The sequence below is a fragment of the Oncorhynchus mykiss genome, chromosome 23 (genome assembly GCF_013265735.2).
Source record: "Oncorhynchus mykiss isolate Arlee chromosome 23, USDA_OmykA_1.1, whole genome shotgun sequence".
NCBI classification, from domain to species: Eukaryota; Metazoa; Chordata; class Actinopteri; order Salmoniformes; family Salmonidae; genus Oncorhynchus; species Oncorhynchus mykiss.
The window spans coordinates 55,188,761-55,204,588 of record NC_048587.1 but is presented as its reverse complement, the minus strand read 5'-3'; the positions used below and the strand labels follow the sequence as shown (position 1 = coordinate 55,204,588).

The 15,828-nt window shown below is 42.8% G+C and overlaps 1 pseudogene; it reads left to right on the top strand.

Moving 5' to 3' along the window:
• Positions 1-395: 395 nt before the first annotated feature.
• On the top strand, positions 396-14,119 carry LOC110502996 (annotated as a pseudogene).
• Positions 14,120-15,828: the final 1,709 nt, after the last annotated feature.

Sequence of the window (15,828 nt, the reverse complement as noted above, 5' to 3'; positions counted from 1 at the left end):
GGCTCTTCACCTGTCCCTCTTACCTGCTCCACAAACTGGGCTGACAGCACCCTAGTCCTCTTCAGGCACTCAACCTCTCTCTCAGGGCTCAGATCTACTGAGGGGATAGACACACACATGATCAGAGACACACACTGTGACACATACACTGACACACCCACATGATCAGAGACACACACTGTGACAATCCCACATTAATACACTCTGACTTCACAGTTTCCCCTTTCTGCTACTAACATACAGTATATCCCTTCTCCCAACCTACCATAGAGGTCAGAGGGGTTGCAGTAGCAGGGGTAACCCAGGGCTGTGAAGTTTGGTACCATGTCTTTAGCAGCCCACAGTAGACAGCTGAGCCAGAGGAGAGGAGCACCACCAGGTCAAAGAGCTGGAAGATGTCTGAGCATGGCTGGTGGACAGACAGCGGTACCAGCCAGTTCCCTCGGGCCAGCCGGGACAGAGTGATCACCAGGTTATGGGAAGCTGTCCAGTGGCTCGTACAGGATCATGATACCTGCACACAGAGAATGAGATAAGATTTACTGTGTTCAATACAGGGCCCTGGGTACAGTGATAAACTGAAGTGGTACAGTAACATTGCATAAAGGAACCAATATTAATTACAGTGCTGAGGGGAAAAATATCCCCCCTGTGGATTATATCAACTCATATAAAATAAGTCCTATTGCTATATTAATGTTTTGCAATCCCTTACTCCAGCTCCCACCAGGGGTCCAGAGCAGCTGCACAGCGATGTTGACCCTCCTCCTCTCTCCCCCAGACACCCCTCTCACGTACTCATTACGTGTGTGGGCACAATGACATCATCCAAAGAGCTGACCAGAGAAGGAAGACATGGAGACATATGGATGGACACAAAGAGCTGACCAGAGAAGGAAGACACAGTGCATTCGGGAAGTATTCAGACCCCAAACTGAAATATCATATATTCAGTTGAAGTCGGAAGTTTACATACACCTTAGCCAAATACAGTGGGGACAAAAAGTATTTAGTCAGCCACCAATTGTGCAAGTTCTCCAACTTAAAAAGATGATAGAGGCCTGTAATTTTCATCATAGGTACACTTCAACTATGCCAGACAAAATGAGAAAAAAAATCCAGAAAATCACATTGCAGGATTTTTAATGAATTTATTTGCAAATTACGGTGGGAAATAAGTATTTGGTCACCTACAATCAAGCAAGATTTCTGGCTCTCACAGACCTGTAACTTCTTCTTTAAGAGGCTCCTCTGTCCTCCACTTGTTACCTGTATTAATGGCACCTGTTTGAAATTGTTATCAGTATAAAAGACACCTGTCCACAATCTCAAACAGTCACACTCCAAACTCCACTATGGCCAAGACCAAAGAGCTGTCAAAGGACACCAGAAACAAAATTGTAGGCATGCACCAGGCTGGGAAGACTGAATCTGCAATAGATAAGCAGCTTGGTTTGAAGAAATCAACTGTGGGAGAAATTATTAGGAAATGGAAGACATACAAGACCACTGATAATCTCCCTCGATCTGGGGCTCCACGCAATATCTCACCCCGTGGGGTCAAAATGATCACAATAACGGTGAGCAGAAATCGCAGAACCACACGGGGGGACCTAGTGAATGACCTGCAGAGCTGGGACCAAAGTAACAAAGCCTACCATCAGTAACACACTACGCCGCCAGGGACTCAAATCCTGCAGTGCCAGACATGTCCCCCTGCTTAAGCCAGTACATGTCGGGCCTGTCTGAAGTTTGCTAGAGAGCATTTGGATGATCCAGAAGAAGATTGGGAGAATGTCATATGGTCAGATGAAACCAAAATATAACTTGTTGGTAAAAACTCAACTCGTCGTGTTTGGAGGACAAAGAATGCTGAATTGCATGCAAAGAACACCATACCTACTGTGAAGCATGGGGGTGGAAACATCATGCTTTGGGGCTGTTTTTCTGCAAAGGGACCAGGACGACTGATCAGTGTAAAGGAAAGAATGAATGGGGCCATGTATCGTGAGATTTTGAGTGAAAACCTCCTTCCATCAGCAAGGGCATTGAAGATGAAATGTGGCTGGGTCTTTCAGCATGACAATGATCCCAAACACACCGCCCGGGCAACGAAGGAGCGGCTTCGTAAGAAGCATTTCAAGGTCCTGGAGTGGCCTAGCCAGTCTCCAGATCTCAACCCAATAGAAAACCTTTGGAGGGAGTTGAAAATCTGTGTTGCCCAGCAACAGCCCCAAAACATCACTGCTCTAGAGGAGATCTGCATGGAGGAATGGGCCAAAATACCAGCAACAGTGTGTGAAAACCTTGTGAAGACTTACAGAAAACGTTTGACCTCTGTCATTGCCAACAAAGGGGATATAACAAAGTATTAAGATAAACTTTTGTTATTGACAAAATACTTATTTTCCACCATAATTTGCAAATAAATTTATAAAAAATCCTACAATGTGATCTTCTGGATTTTTTTTTCTAATTGAGTCTGTCATAGTTGAAGTGTACCTATGATGAAAATTACAGGCCTCTCTGATCTTTTTAAGTGGGAGAACTTGCACACTTGGTGGCTGACTAAATACTTTTTTGCCCCACTGTTCATTTAAAATCATTTTCACAATTCCTGACATTTAATCAAAGTAAAAATTCTCTGTATTTTGTCAATTAGGATCACCACTTTATTTTAAGAATGTGAAATGTCCAAATAAACTTAGAGAGAATGATTTGTTTCAGCTTTTATTTCTTTCATCACATTCCCAGTGGGTCGGAAGTTTACATACACACAATAAATATTTGGTAGCAATGCCTTTACATTGTTTAACTTGGGTCAAACGTTTCAGGCAGCCTTCCCACAATAAGTTTGGTGAATGTTGGCATATTCCTCCTGACAGAGCTGGTGTAACTGAGTCAGGATTGTAGGCCTCCTTGCTCACATACATTTTTTCAGTTCTGCCCACACATTTTCTATAGGATTGAGGTCAGGGCTTTGTGATGGCCACTCCAATACCTTGACTTTTTTGTCCTTATGGCATTTTGCCACAATTTTGGAAGTATGCTTGGGGTCATTGTCCATTTGGGAGAGCCATTTGCGACCAAGCTTTAACTTCCTGACTGATGTCTTGAGATGTTGCTTCAATATATCCACATAATTGTTCTACTTCATGATGCCATCTATTTTGTGAAGTGCACCAGTCCCTCCTGCAGTAAAGCACCCCCACAACATGATGCTGCCACCCCTATGCTTCATTGTTGGGATGGTGTTCTTTGGCTTGCAAGCCTCCCCCTTTTTCCTCCAAACATAACGATGGTCATTATGGCCGAACAGTTCAATTTTTGTTTCATCAGGCCAGAGGACATTTCTCCAAAAGTACGATCTTTGTCCCCATGTGCAATTGCAAACTGTAGTCTGTCTTTTTTATGTTTGTTTTGGAGCAGTGGCTTCTTCCTTGCTGTGTCTAAATAGCAACCATTTTACTGTGGATATAGATACTTTTGTACCTGTTTCCTCCATTATCGTCACAGGGTCCTTTGCTGTTGTTCTGGGATTGATTGCACTTTTTGCACCAATGTTCGTTCATCTCTAGGAGACAGAACGCTTCTCCTTCCTGAGCGGTATGACGGCTGCATGCTCCCATGGTGTTTATACTTGCGTACTATTGTTTGTACAGTTGAACGTGGTACCTTCAGGCATTTGGAAATTTCTCCCAAGGATGAACCAGACTTGTGGAGGTCTACAATTTATTTTCTGATGTCTTGGCTGATTTCTTTTGATTTTCCCATGATATCAAGCAAAGAGGCACTGAGTTTGAAGGTAGGCCTTGAATTACATCCACAGGTACACCTCCAATTGACTCGAATTATGTCAATTAGCCTATCAGAAGCTTCTAAAGCCATGACATCATTTTCTGGAATTTTCCAAGCTGTTTAAAGGCACAGTCAATGACCCACTGGAATTGGGTCAGAAGTGAATTATAGTGAATTATAAGTGAAATAAACTTTCTGTAAACAATTGTTGGAAAAATGACCTGTGTCATGTGCAAAGTAGATGTCCTAACTTACCTCCTAAAACTATAGTTTGTAATAATCTCTTATGGATTGTGGACCGCTAGTGGTCCACCTGCGACAACATCTGGTGAAATTGCAGAGCGCCCATATCGAAGTAAGAAAATCTAAATATTAAACATTCAATTAAAAGCTTAACTTCTTGTTAATCCAACCGCGTTGTCAGATTTTAAAAAATCTTCACGACGAAAACATACCATGCGATTATCTGAAGACAGGGTCCCACATCATAATACTTTATCAACCAGCAAAAATCACAAATAGCGATAAAATACACCGCTCAAAAAAATAAAATCAACACTAAAATAACACGTCCTAGATCTGAATCATTGAAATATTCTTATTAAATACTTTTTTCTTTACATAGTTGAATGTGCTGACAACAAAATCAACAAAATCACAAAAACTATCAATGGAAATAAAATTGATCAACCCATGGAGGTCTGGATTTGGAGTCCCACTCAAAATCAAAGTGGAAAACCACACTACAGGCTGATCCAACTTTGATGTAATGTCCTTAAAACAAGTCAAAATGAGACTCAGTAGTGTGTGTGGCCTCCACGTGCCTGTATGACCTCCCTACAACGCCTGGGCATGCTCCTGATGAGGTGGCGGATGGTCTCCAGGGGATCTCCTCCCAGACCTGGACTAAAGCATCCGCCAACTCCTGGACAGTCTTTGTTACAACGTAGCGTTGGTGGATGGAGCAAGACATGATGTCCCAGATGTGCTCAATTGGATTCAGGTCTGTGGAACGGGCTGGCCAGTCCATAGCATCAATGCCTTCCTCTTGCAGGAAATGCTGACACACTCCAGCCACATGAGGTCTAGCATGGTCTTGCATTAGGAGGATCCCAGGGCCAACCGCACCAGCATATAGTCTCACAAGGGGTTTGAGGATCTCATCTCGGTTCCTAATGGCAGTCAGGCTACCTCTGGCGAGCACATGGAGGGCTGTGCGGCCCCCCAAAGAAATGCCACCCCACACCATGACTGACCCACCGCCAAACTGGTCATGCTGTAGGATGTTGCAGGCAGCAGAACGTTCTCCACTGTGTCTCCAGACTCTGTCACGTCTGTCACGTGTTCAGTGTGAACCTGCTTTCATCTGTGAAGAGCACAGGGCGCCAGTGGCGAATTTGCCAATCTTGGTGTTCTCTGGCAAATGCAAAAACGTCCTGCACGGTGTTGGGCTATAAGCTCTACCCCCACCTGTGGATGTCGGGCCCTCATACCACCCTCATGGAGTCTGTTTCTGACCGTTTGAGCAGACACATGCACATTTGTGGCCTGCTGGAGGTCATTTTGCAGGGCTCTGGCAGTGCTCCTCCTTGCACAAAGATGGAGGTAGCGGTCCTGCTGCTGGGTTGTTGCCCACCTACGGCCTCCTCCACGTCTCCTGATGTACTGGCCTGTCTCCTGGTAGCACCTCCATGCTCTGGACACTACGCTGACAGACACAGCAAACCTTCTTGCCACAGCTCGCATTGATGTGCCATCCTGGATGAGCTGCACTACCTGAGCCACTTGTGTGGGTTGTAGACTCCGTCTCATGCTACCACTAGAGTGAAAGCACCGCCAACATTCAAAACTGACCAAAACATCAGCCAGGAAGCTTAGGAACTGAGAAGTGGTCTGTGGTCTCCACCTGCAGAACCACTCCTTTATTGGGGGTGTCTTGCTAATTCCCTATAATTTCCACCTGTTTTGCACAACAGCATGTGAAATTTATTGTCAATCAGTGTTGCATCCTAAGTGGACAGTTTGATTTCACAGAAGTGTGATTGACTTGGAGTTACATTGTGATGTTTTTAAGTGTTCCCTTAATTTTTTTGAGCAGTGTATATCACTTACCTTTGAAGATCTTCCTTATTTCTATCTAAAAAGGTCTGTTTAGTTGGAGCCATTGATTTCAGTTATCCACTCCAGTGGAGTGGATAACTGTCAGTCAGGACCCGAGCTGTGCTGTCAGTCAGTCATTAACATTCCGCCCATTTAATCCTCATTAGGAGCATCGCTGTGCTGTCAGTCAATCATTAACATTCAGCCCATTTAATCCTTATTAGTAGCAGGGCTGTGTTGTCAGTCAGTCATTAACATTCAGCCCTTTTAATCCTTATTAGGAGCAGACAATAAACAGACAACATCATATGCAGGTTGGCATTTATTGTCATGAATCTTTTCCTGGGGGCAACTCTGTATAGTCTCTAGCGGACACAACCACAAAATAAAACAAAAATGTATTTTAAACCTAACCTTAACCACACTGCTAACCTTAACCACACTGCTAACCTTAACCACACTGCTAACCTTAACCACACTGCTAACCTTAACCACACTGCTAACCCTAACCACACTACTAACCCTATCCCTAACCTTAACCACACTGCTAACCCTGACCTTATTAAGACCAAAAAGCAAATTGTTGTTTTCATGTATTTTTTACTGTTTAGAGAAGTTCTACTTTGTAGCTGGCCCATCTAGCAGAAATCACTCAGTTCTGCCTCCTGATCAAAATGCATCACTTTAACGTCAACCTGCACATACAGCTGCCATACATTCACACAGCTCACACAGTCTTCCTCACCTTTAACATAGGTCGCTAAGGTAACAAACAGTGTCCTCTAAGTGTGCAGAGTTAGGTAACAGCTTCAACTGTTTGATATGGGTAGACCATTTTACAGAGGATACATGGTGCTCTGAGTACGATCTCTGAAGGATTGTAGAACGTTTACCATACATACACTACATGGACTACTGATATTTTTATATACATACACAATACATGGACTACTGATATTTTTATATACATACACAATACATGGACTACTGATATTTTTATATACATACGCAATACATGGACTACTGATATTTTTATATACATACACAATACATGGACTACTGATATTTTTATATACATACACAATACATGGACTACTGATATTTTTATATACATACACAATACATGGACTACTGATATTTTTATATACATACACAATACATAGACTACTGATATTTTTATATACATACACAATACATGGACTACTGATATTTTTATATACATACACAATACATGGACTACTGATATTTTTATATACATACACAATACATAGACTACTGATATTTTTATATACATACACAATACATAGACTACTGATATTTTTATATACATACACAATACATGGACTACTGATATTTTTATATACATACACAATACATAGACTACTGATATTTTTATATACATACACAATACATAGACTACTGATATTTTTATATACATACACAATACATGGACTACTGATATTTTTATATACATACACAATACATGGACTACTGATATTTATACACCATACATGGACTACTGATATGTATACACCATACATGGACACTGATATTTATACACAATACCTGGACTACTGATATTTATACACAATACCTGGACTACTGATATTTATATAGACATACACAATACATGGACTACTGATATTTATACACCATCCATGGACTACTGATATTTATACACCAACCATGGACTACTGATATTTATACACAATACCTGGACTACTGATATTTATACACCATCCATGGACTACTGATATTTATACACAATACCTGGACTACTGATATTTATATATACATACACAATACATGGACTACTGATATTTATACACCATGCATGGACTACTGATATTTATACACCAACCATGGACTACTGATATTTATACACAATATCTGGACTACTGATATTTATATATACATACACAATACATGGACTACTGATATTTATACACCATACATGGACTACTGATATTTATATATACATACACAATACATGGACTACTGATATTTTTACACTACCATTCAAAAGTTTGGTGTCACTTAGAAATGCCCTTGTTTTTTAGAGAAAAGCTATTTTTTTGTCCATTAAAATAACATCAAATTGATCAGTGTAGACATTGTTAATGTTGTAAATGACTATTGTAGCTGGAAATGGCAGATTTTTTATGGAATAAATACATAGGTGTACAGAGGGCCATTATCAGCAACCATCACTCCTGTGTTCCAATGGTACGTTGTGTTAGCTAATCCAAGCTTATACATTTTAAAGACTAATTGATCCTTAGAAAAACATTTTGTTTCTGGCCATTTTGAGCCTGTAATCGAACCCACAAATGCTGATGCTCCACATACTCTAAAGAAGGCCAGTTTTATTGCTTCTTTAAATCAGGACAACAGTTCTCTCTTTATCCCTGGCTTTCTGTCTTGCCTCTGTAGAGTGAAAACCTGCTGAGTTACCTGACAGTGGATGAGACTCTGGCTTTCTGTCTTCCCTCTGTAGAATGATAACCTGCTTAGTTACCTGACAGTGGAGGAGATATACAGAGACAGTCAGCAGATGTCATCCACAAGAAGGTGTGAGTCGTACAGACTAGAGATAACCTCTAGACCAGGGCTCGCCTACAACAGATACAGACTAGAGATAACCTCTAGATCAGGGCTCGCCTACAACAGATACAGACTAGAGATAACCTCTAGATCAGGGCTCGCCTACAACAGATACAGACTAGAGATAACCTCTAGATCAGGGCTGGCATACAACAGACACACATGAAAGAAGATACACTAGATTTTTTCGAGATTATGGTGTCAACTGTGATAAATTGTTGACACCTGACCTCGTGGCCTGCAGGTGATGGCGGAGCTGAGTCTAGGTCACGTGACCCATAGTGTGATCGGAGGATGCATCTTCGCAGGGATCTCTATGGGAGAGAGGAGGAGGGTGTCCATTGCCATGCAGTTCCTTCAGTACCATAGTGAGGACAAAGAAGCTCTTTGGTCATTGTCTGTGCAAAATGTCAGGAGGCAAGCATGTAAAGGTTCCTTAAACAAACACATAGCTAGCTATACCATACATGACCAAAATATGTGAAGACAAGTACAGGCTGTTTTACAAAACAAATAATACTAATTTTCAACATCATGGATTATACTGTTCATTGTTAGGATAAGAGTATTTCACCTTGAGCGGAGGAAAACGTTGATCATCAAAAGTCCCCACTTGTGTCTAATAATAGACCGGAAACAGAGAGGAATGGACAGAGGGAGGAAGAGAGAGGGAGAGATGGAGGACGGGGGGCTAATGAAAGGCAGGGTTATCATACACTCTGGATTAAGCTGAGTGAATCCTTTGGGGGGTCCCAGGTGGAGTTTATCAGGGCCTGTGAAAACCCAGGGGGGTGAGGGGGTTTTAGGCCTCATACGGATTAGACGAACCACTCTCCACCCAAACACTGGGCCACATTAATGAAGGGTTCCCATCCGCTGCCTCGCCAATCAACCAGGAAATTAATAAATCATCACACAATTAATGTATCTGTTAATTCCAGTCATCCTTTACAAAGAGGCAATCTTTTAATTGTGTTAATTGGAGAAATTAACGGAAAAGAACACACTTATCTTAAAGAGTTGTCCCTTAGAGAGGGACTTTGCCAAAGTTCAACTTTGTTTTTAACATTTATACAAATTAGTTTGGATTTTTATGTGTTTTTTCTATGTTAGATATTCCCTGATGTGTGACTTTGCGACATGTGATGTCGTTACAGAGGTCATCCTTCTGGACGAGCCAACCACGAGCCTCGACAGCATGACGGCCAATCAGATTGTTGTTTTACTGGCTGAGCTGGCCAGAAGGGACCGCATCTTCATAATGACCATTCACCAGCCACGCTCTGAAATTTTCAGGGTGAGGGAACAAGAACGAAGCTACTCAGTGTTATGTTCGTATATTCAGTGGTTATGTCAGTGGTTATGTTATCTTCAGACTGTTTTCATCCATGAGAATAGGTAGTTAATGCATTATATTCTGTTGTTGTTGAGTTATGTTAATGGTGAGGACTAACTCCAGCCCTGTGTGTTCCTCATCTCTTCAGTAGAATAGCCATAATGAGTAAAGGAGAACGGGTGTTCTGTGGCCGGCATGGGGAAATGGTGAACGTTTTCAGCACCTTTGGCTACAAGTATACAGAATAGTAGAACCCCTTTGATATCTATGGTACAGTAATATATTAACGTCACACAATGTATTCATGTACCGCCCCTATCTCTCTATTGACCCTCCCTCCTGGTCTGTCCTATAGATTGACCAACAGTGGATCTGACATCAGTGGACACGCGCTGCAGTGAGAGAGACCACCACCTACAGTGGATCTGACGTCAGAGGACACACGCTGCGGTGAGAAAGGCCACCACCTACAGCTACATGCACAATATCACCTCGTCCTATCAGGACTCAAAGATCTAAAGGAGCATGTTGGGACAGATTAAGCAGAGCTGCAAGAGGACCGACAAACTCAAGAGCAAATAGTCGCCCAGCAGCCTGGCCAAACTGGCTGTGCTTCTCAGGTCAGAGGTTAAACTACTCGCACTTGGCTTGCTAACCCACCTCAATCTATTGTATCTGCTGTACTGCTATTGATTAAATATGGTTAATTTCTGAGGGTATAGTAGCCTATGATGTGGTAGCGTGATGGCACCTCCTGATTTACTGTTTGGCTCAGTCCTCCTTTCTAACCTCTCGCTTTCTCTTTCTGTAGGACTGTGAGGAACCTGTCTCAAGATTGGTAGTGTCCTGATGCGTCTGTCCCAAAACCTCATCTATGGCCTGCTTGTGGCCTTCTTTGTCACGAAGCTAGATGAATACATTTCCAAGAGAGCGGTACAGGACCGGATTGGAATCATCTACCAAGCCATGGAGGCATTGCCTTCACTGGCATGCTGGACGCTGTAGCTCTGTGTGACTTATCTTGTTGTTTCTGCTGGGTCTTCCCTGTACCAGTGCACTACATTTGGTCTGAACAGGCACCCTATTCCCTGTACCAGTGCACTACATTTGGTCTGAACAGGCGCCCTATTCCCTGTACCAGTGCACTACATTTGGTCTGAAAAGGCACCCTATTCCCTGTAACAGTGCACTACATTTGGTTTGTCTGAACAGGCACCCTATTCCCTGAAAGAGTGCACTACATTTGGTTTGTCTGAACAGGCACCCTATTCCCTGTACCAGTGCACTAGGCTTTGCAGTAGTAGATACTCACTCAGTAAGTCAGATCAGGCTGATTTATGCTAATGTTCATCTGTGGAGAAACAATTGATAAAATATTGAGTTACAATAAAAACAAAATGGTCCAATGTTGTCATAACCTGTGTTTATCTCTAGTAAAACTTTAAAGGGTGATGTCCTGGTCAAGTGGACCTTACTGTATTTGGTTAGAGGACCCTGGTTAGGGACTTTCCTCTGGATCTCTTAGAACAGTGAACCCTTCTCTTTTACCCCCTATCTTTCTCCGTCCCCAATCTCACAGAGTAGGGATAAGGGATAGGGAAGGAGATAAGGGACTTGGCCAAGAGGCTTAAGGGACACCATGAGTCAATAAGCACCCAAACACCTGAAGATAGCAGCAATGGGTTTATAATGGTTATCGGTCTTGTCATGACTGTCCTGATCAGGTCAGGTTACAGGAGACCACAACACTACAGATTATCTCTCAACCCCAACAGAGGAGAAGAGATCTAGGGGTCTGAAGAAGTTGGGGTTTTATGACCCCTCACGCCCCTGGTAAATCTCAGGCCACAGACAAATTCCTTTGTCCTGTCACTATGAAGAACCAGCCTCAGAACGTTAAACATGAAATAAAGGGACTTTGGAACAATTGTTTTTGTCAGCCACAATGGTGGTCATGACGATAGATGGAATATGAAAATGAATGTCATTTTTGTATTGTTATTAAAGGTTAATAGATGACGTTATTACGAAAACATTGTAACGTGAAGAGTTTTCCTAGTATATGTTTGCTGTTTATAGATTGTACGTTCTGTGGAAAGTGTCCAAATCAAAGGGAATGTTTTGGTAAAGATTAAATGTTAAGTTAGTTGTCTAAAATTGGATTTGAGAAAAACCTAGACCTTGCTCTTAACTTGGTACGCCCAGAGAATTGCCCTAAAGGCGGCTACGCCCACTTCTGACCCAAGGGTATAAAACCTGTGAGTAAAGAATTTACAGGGAAGACTACGTGACCCAAGCTGCAGCCAAGGTCTAAAAAGTCAACGAACCCAAAACGCAACGCAAGTTTGAAGACAAATAAATATTTTTCTACCCAAGCTACGAATGAGTAGCTGTGTCTAAGCGGGTGAATTCAAGCCGGACCCCCTACATCCAATCCCAGAGAATCGCGGTATCTAAACAGTTTCATTCCTATGCTGTGAGCTCTGAGCTACAGAGCTGTCTGTCCTCAGAAGACCCCTTCCAGAGCAAGGGTGAGGGAACAGACTCCTAAGCCAAAAGGACGCTGACATCGTGAGGACGACCAGAAAGGTGCGCCGGGGAAGTGCGTCATTGAGCAGCCTGAACGGTCCACGCAGAGAATCCTCTGAGATCTTCCCCACGTAATTACATCATTATATTCTCACCCATAAGAGCGGCAGTTTGGGGCAAGGCTAGGGTTAGAATAAGCATAGCTGACAAATTCACCCAAATGTATATTTCTCTCGTGTACTTTCTTTTCTCTCTCTCTTTGAAATCCCCATTTTGGGTAACATGCGCCATAGTGTGTTGGCCCGTTATACTAAGTTCCAATCAATAGCCTATAATGTGTTTTGTCTATGTGTATCTTTTATCATCATTTTAGCTTTCTCGTAAATAAATATTAAACTAAGATTGGTACGAACTCATTGGTGAGACCCGGGTCCGTGCAGATTCACGGACTATTCGACGTTCAGAACGAGATTGTAGAGGTAACTGGTTAATTAGCGGCTGTTGTAAAATCGATATTCTGATATTATTTGAGTTAATTTGGGAAATAGAAACTCAATAAAAACTAGTTTTCCCATGGTGCCCCAGGTTGATGAGTTAATCATTGCTAGATTCAGTTAATCACACAATTAGAAACTTTTAATCATTCGATGAACAACAGTCGTCACATTAACTAATACGTCACAGTCTTGAACAAATCTATGCTCTGAAATTACATTATACAAGAGAAACTGTAATCCAATCAGTGTAAAGGTATGATGGTAAAAACAATTAAAGGTAACCTTGTAATACTGACCTGGATGCAATAGCAGGAGGTGTGTTCATATCATAATCACTACTGGCCTAATGATGCTGTCCTCTAGTTCCTGCTCTGAGGGCCATGGCTGACCAGGAGAGTAAGGATGGTCTGTACCAGAAGTGACAGATGTTCTTGGCCTACATCTTCCACATCCTCCCCTTCAGCATTGTCAGCGTGCTCATCTTCCTCTCCTTCCTGTACTGGTAGCTCTCTGTGTGTGAATGTGTCAGAGGCGGCTGGTAGGGGGAGCTGTAGGAGAACAGGCTCGTTGGAATGGAATAAATAGAACAGCGGTGTAGTTTCCATTTAGTACTCCTATAACTCCTCCCACCGGCCTCTGCGGTGTCTGTATGTCCATGTTCACCATGCAGATTTGCATTCATAGTCCCCCACACGCGACTGTGTGTCCGAGTCTGAGTCATGCATACGAGTCTCCTTCTCTCCCAGGACGCTGGAGGTGAGCCTAGAGATGTGGAGGTTCCTGGTGCCCCATGTGGCGGGGGAGCTGCGGACCCTGGTGCTGTGGAAGTGGTGCATGGTCAACAGAGGAGAGGCTCTTCTCAATGTGACTGGCGTCAAGGTGGGCTCCGGATTCCTCAGGTCAGACCACTAATAGGAAATATGGACTTGTGTTTTCAGTGTCTTAATTGTCATGCTATTGCATATACCCATTAACAATTAATGTATCTGATGCTGATAGGAAATGATTGGTACTGGTGACATTTTATTTGGGCTCCCATCACCACTGTCTAATATGTAAACTACGGACCATAAGTGAACTGATGGTCCTGTCCCTCTCGCTCTATAGAAGTAACCAGCAGATGCATGTGCTGCTCCAGTGGCTCAGCAGTACGGCTGGCTGTAAGCTGCTCATGGCCTCAACTTCACCTGCAGTTAGACTCATTCCAAGCCTCTTTCTCCAATTAAAGAAGCCAGTGAAACCAGTGCCCAAATGAATCAGGGGATTCTGTGATGCGTGCACTGTAACAGTATGGTACATTCCTATCAGGTTTCCCTAAAGAGCCAATGTCGAGATCTTGCATTGATTGTACTGTATCGCCTAATCCAGTGTTTTCCAACCCTGGTCCTTGAGTACCCCCAAAGGTACACAGTTTCATTGTAGCCCTTGACAAACACACCTCATTCAACTCATTGAGGGCTTGTTAGTAGACAAGTTGAATCAGGCGTGCATGTCCAGGGTTACAATAAAAATGTGTACTGTTGGGGGTACTGGAGGACCAGGGTTGGGAAACACTGGACTAATCTTTAGTTTATTCATGTAATCATGTACGGTATGTCGTCGAATCTTTGCAATGAGTCTGGGGTTAATTATTTCTGTCCATGTTCTATGCAGGTACATGCAGAATACCTCTGGCAGGTGGAGATGACATCATAGACCAGGGTTACCCAGGAGCCCTGGACTTCCTCCTGCTCTACTCCTTCCGGTCTGCCCTGGTGCTGCTGGGAGTCATCATCTGCCAGATCAGAGACCACCTCGTCCAACACTGAAACAGAGACAACCTCATCCAACACTGAAACAGAGACCGCCTCGTCCAACACTGAAACAGAGACCGCCTCGTCCAACACTGAAACAGAGACCGCCTCGTCCAACACTGAAACAGAGACAACCTTGTCCAACACTGAAACAGAGGCCGCCTCGTCCAACACTGAAACAGAGACTGACACCAACAGTATCATCATGGAGACAGAAAGGGCTGTGGGAGCACAGTAGGCTGGTAAGGGGAGGATGGCTCATAATAATGTCTGGAATGGAGTTATCAAACCATGTGTTTGATACCATTCCATTCATTACGAATATTTGGTGCACCACTTTCTATGCAGTTCCTCCCCTTCCATCTGTCTAATTTCAAACTGTCTAAATGAAAGTAAGAAACAAAAAGAATGGAGATATTTTCCCAGTACATTTACAAGGAGGGGAAATGGAGGAGCCAATTCTGCTGTTACTGAATACAGGACTTCCTTATGTAGTAAAGTGGGACCTGTCAAAATGAAAAGTGGTTATTGAGTTATCACATTTACTAGGAGTGTCATGAGCAAAGCATGTGATATAGTGCATTCGGAAATTATTCAGATCCCTTTACCTTTTCTATGTTTTGTTACGTTACAGCCTTATTCTAAAATGTATATATATAAACAAAAAAAACATTTTTCCTCATTAATCTACACACAATACCCCATAATGATGAAGTAAAAACAGTTTAGACATTTTTGTTCATTTATAAAAACAAAATTAAATATCACATTTACATAAGTATTCAGACCATTTACTCAGTACTTTGTTGAAGCACCTTAGGCAGCAATTACAGCATTGAGTCTTGGGTATGATGCTACAAGCTTGGCACACCTGTATTTGGGGAGTTTCTCCCATTCTGCTCTGCAGATCCTCTTCTCTGCAGGTGCCAGCTACTCCTGCGTTGTCTTGACTGCGTACTTAGGGTCATTATCCTGTTGGAAGGTGAACCTTTGCCCCAGTCTGAGGTCCTGAGCACTCTGAAGCAGGTTTTCATCAAGGATCTCTCTGTACTTTGCTCAGTTCATCTTTGCCTTGATCCTGACTAGTCTCCTAGTTCCTGCCGCTGAAGAACATCCCCACAGCATGATGCTGCCACCCCCATGCTTCCCCCGTAGGGTTGGTGCTGGGTTT